At 41.6% G+C, this 4,244-nt stretch overlaps 1 long non-coding RNA gene across 4 annotated transcripts in view; it reads left to right on the top strand.

Moving 5' to 3' along the window:
* Positions 1-4,244, top strand: part of LOC140202896 (uncharacterized) — a 39,523-nt gene that overhangs the window by 752 nt on the left and 34,527 nt on the right. For 2 of the 4 annotated variants that reach the window (XR_011887230.1, XR_011887229.1), the window contains exon 2: positions 1,551-1,981. This is a non-coding gene — a long non-coding RNA (uncharacterized lncRNA). Of the gene's footprint in view, positions 1-1,550; positions 2,256-4,244 lie in introns of all 4 variants that reach the window. The other 2 variants (XR_011887228.1, XR_011887227.1) reach the window with 1 other exon arrangement.

The following is a 4,244-nucleotide window of genomic DNA, read 5'->3' as shown; positions in this document are numbered from 1 at the left end:
GTGAGTGAAGTATCCAATGGGAGAGAACGAGAACGGGACGGTTAAATAAATCAAGTAAGAGGGGGAGAATGAGAGAGAGGCGGATAAGAATAGTTAACGTGATTCTATTTGAAAATGGCGATAATGTTTGGAAGTATGGGATCGTATGAAGAGACGACAGCAGTTGAGTTCGTGCTCTGAAATGTTTGAATATTTTGTACTGGGAACTCAAATTTCAGATGATATTCGTGTTCGGAACTGTGATGGGTGTAAAAACGTTTAATTTATTACGTAGTCTACTGCAACCTCCTAAGCTTTCAGTGCTAAGCCTTATGAGGAGATAATTAGTCATAAGGACCATTATTCGCCTAAGCCTTTGATTATAGCTGAGAGATTTAGATTTCATAAAAGGACTGAAGGGCTAGCTAGTCTACTGCAGGGCTGCTGAAGCAGTTTTCTGAAGACTGAATTTTGGGCAGTTGTTTGACACATCCTGTGATAGACTCGTATGTAGTCTGCGAGGGAGACAATTCAGAAACGTTTGCTTACAGAAGACAGTCTAACATACAGAAGGTGATTGAGATTATTACATCTATGGAGATGGCAGCTAATGAAGCACAGCCTGTTAGGCACATCTTCCCAGGTTCATGAAGTTACTACTGACTTTACGAATAAGACATCAATTGGCAATCAATGTTACCTTTGTGGCAAAACTGGGCATTCAGTAAAAGAATGCTGGTATTGCTATGGCATAAAAGGACATATTAAACGTGCCTGAAAGTAAAAATACATTGTAAACTGAAAACACTGTAATAAAGAAAAATAACTTCTGGAAAAATAAAAGAAAATGAACAAGATGGAGCATACTGAGGACAGACTTAGTGACTCTAATTCTGTAGTTTAAAAAGCTTTGCTTGGTTTATCTGTTTCAGAACACAAAGACGGCTATTAGGTGACCCCACCCCGTGGATGGATGCAGGTGAACATAGGAGCTACAATATCTTTGTTTTTGGAGACAGTTTACAAGGAGTAGTCGCAGCATCTCATCCCAGAAGGGGCAAGGTTGACTTTAAAGGATAACATTGGTGAGGTTGTTCCAGTGAGGGGAGTAGTACATGGTACCATGGAGGTTAACAAACAGAGAAAGAAACTTACACTGTACATTGTTAAAGGTTGTTATCTAGTGCTTCTGGTTGGAGCAGCTTAAACTCAACTGGCACAAAGTGGTCTTGAATGGTGGGAACAGTGGTCTACAAGAGGTATTAAAGAAACTTGCAGAAGTGTTCAACAGAGAACTGGGCAATATGAAAGGAATCACTGTCAATACCCAAATGTTTGAAGGCAAGTCCTGTTCCAAACACCCTCAAACCAAAGGTAGAGGCTGAATTGGAAGGACTGGTCCAGAGTAAGGTATTGGAACCAGTATTTGTAAGCTCCAATAGGCAAATCCAGGAGTTCCTGTCCTAAAAGGGGATGGTCTTTAATGCTTTATGGAGACTTCAAGGTAACCATTAACCTGGTTCTTATGGCTGAGCAATACCTTCTTCCACTCATTGATGAATTTTTTGCAGGATTGGCTGGAGGACAGACAATTAGCAAGATGGATTGTGTCAAGTGTATTTACAGATGGATGTGAAGCCAGAGTCCCAAGAACTGTTGACCATAGTGACTCACAAATCGATGTTCAGGTACCTAAGGCTTTCGTTTGACATCACTTGAGCTCTTGCACTTTTTCAGTGAGCAATGGGCAAGATCCTGAGTGTTTTGACAAGGGTGACAATCCTATTTGGAGGATTTGCTCAATACTGGGAATTATGAGCGTAGGCACCTACAAAACCTGGATACTACACTACAAATACTCATGGAATATTGGCTAAGGGTTCAGAAAGGCAAGTTCTTTCGACCTTCAATTGAATATTTGGACTATGTGATCAACCATTCAAGACTTTACGAGGCACTATCAAAGGTGAAGACAATTATAGAGGCTTCATCACCACAGAATGTAAGTCAATTAAAGTCTTTCTTAGGACTACTAATACACTACACAAAGTTTGATCCTAATCTGGCTGGCACACTGAACCCACTTCATGAGCTTTTAAGTAAATCAATACACTGGCAATGGATAAATCGCTGTGAAGAGGCTTTTAAAAAGACCAAAGCAGCAATGTCACAATCTGAAGCACTCACACACTTCAACCCATCATTGCTCATACAGTTGGTCTGCGACATCTCATCCTATGGTCTGGGGGAAGTTATCTCACACATCATGCCATCAGGTAAAGAGCATCCAGTCACTTTCACATAAAGGACATTAAGCAAGGTAGAAAGCCAGTATGCCCAGGTTGAGCAAGAAGCACTTGCAATTGTCTTTGGAGTTAAGAAATTTCATCAATTGCTCTTTGGTTGACAATTTATACTACTAACAGGTCATTGCCCTTTGACATAATTTGTTTGGTTCACATGCATTCCTTCCCTGGTTACCAGCTGAATGCAACATTGGTTTCTGTTACTATCAGTACCATATAAAGCACTGGAGGTCGAAGCACCTTTTGAATGCTGATGGACTATCCAGACTTCCCTTAGCTGATAGAGCCCCAGAGTCATCCTTGAAAGAGATGTTTTACTTCAAGGAATTACCTGCAGCTCAAGTCGAGAAGCACATGCCTACTGACCCTTTTCTAACTAAAGTGGTGGACTTGGTAAGTTACAAATGGAAAGGAGAGGCAACCATAGTATTGAAACCTTACCAGGCTCAATGGAAGGAGCTCACAGTCCAAGCAGAATGTTGCTACTGTGTTGTCACTCCTCCACCATTATCAAAGCAAGTTAGGGAACCAGACAGGTCAGAAGTATGTGTAGGCGAACATTTTGGGTTCAGTGACCATAATATCGTTAGTTTCAAGTTAATTATGAATAAGGATTGGTCTGGTCCTCGAGTTAAGGTTCTAAATTGGAGAAGGGCCAATTTTGAGGAAATGAGAAAGGATCTAGGAAGAGTGGATCGGGATAAGTTGTTTTCTGGCAAGGATGTGTTCAGTATGTGGAAGGAATTCAAAGGTGAAATTTTGAGAGTGCTGAGTTTGCATGTTCCTGCCAGGATTAAAGGTAAAGTTAACAGGCATAGGGAACCTTGGTTTCCAAGGGATATTGGTTAAGAAAAAGAGAGAGGTGTGTAGCAAGTATAGGCAACAAGGAACAAATGAGGTACTTGAAGAGTATAGAAAATGTCAGAAAATACTGAAGAAGCAAATCAGGAAGGCAAAAAAAAGACATGAGTTTGCTTTGGCAGATAATGTGAAGGTAAACCCAAAGGGTTTCTACAAGTATATTAACAGTAAAAGGATAGTAAGGGACATAATTGGTTCCCAAGAAGATCAAAGTGGTCATCTATGTGTGGAGCCTCACGAGATGGGGGAGATCAATTTTTTTGCATCAGTATTTACTCAGGAAACTAGCATAGCGTATATGGAAGGAAGGGAAACAAGCAGTAGTGTCGTGGAACATATAGAGATTAAAGAGGAGGAGGTGCTTGCTGCCTTGCAGCGAATAAAGGTAGATAAATCCCCCAAGCCTGACATGATATTTCCTCGGACCTTGAGAGAGACTAGTGTAGAAATTGCTGGGGCCCTGGCAGAAATATTTAAAATGGCCTTAGCCATGGGTGTGGTGCCGGAGGATTGGAGGGTAGTTCATGTTGTTCTGTTGTTTAAAAAAGGCTCCAAAAGTAAACCAGGTAATTACAGGCCGGTGAGCCTGACATCAGTCGTGGGTAAATTATTGGGAGGTGTTCTGAGAGATCGGATATACAAGTATTTGGACAGCCAAGGGCTGATTAAGGATAGTCAGCATGGCTTTGTCTGTGGTAGATTGTGTTTAATGAATCTTGTAGAATTTTACGAGGAGGTTACCAAGAAAGTAGACGAAGGAAAGGCTGTGGATGTTGTCTACATGGACTTTGACGAGGTCCCACATGGGAGGTTAGTTCAGAAGGTTTAGACACCAGGAATCCATGGAGAGGTTGTAAACTGGATTCGAAATTGGCTGTGTGGGAGAAGACAGAGAGTGGTAGTGGATGATTGCTTATCAGACTGGAGGCCTGTGACTAGTGGTGTGCCTCAAGGATCTGTGCTGGGAGCGTTGTTGTTTGTTGTCCATATTAGTGGTTCCCAGCCTCTGGGCCATAGACCGATACATTGCTGCGAAGAATGCAGTTGTGCAGCAGTAGTCAGAACGCACCCAGTACATCTTTAAGAAAAAAGCCGAAA

This window comes from Mobula birostris, chromosome 9, assembly GCF_030028105.1.
Source record: "Mobula birostris isolate sMobBir1 chromosome 9, sMobBir1.hap1, whole genome shotgun sequence".
In the NCBI taxonomy this organism is placed as follows: Eukaryota; Metazoa; Chordata; class Chondrichthyes; order Myliobatiformes; family Myliobatidae; genus Mobula; species Mobula birostris.
The sequence above is the reverse complement of the archived record's forward strand: the minus strand, read 5'-3'. Positions and strand labels throughout refer to the sequence as shown.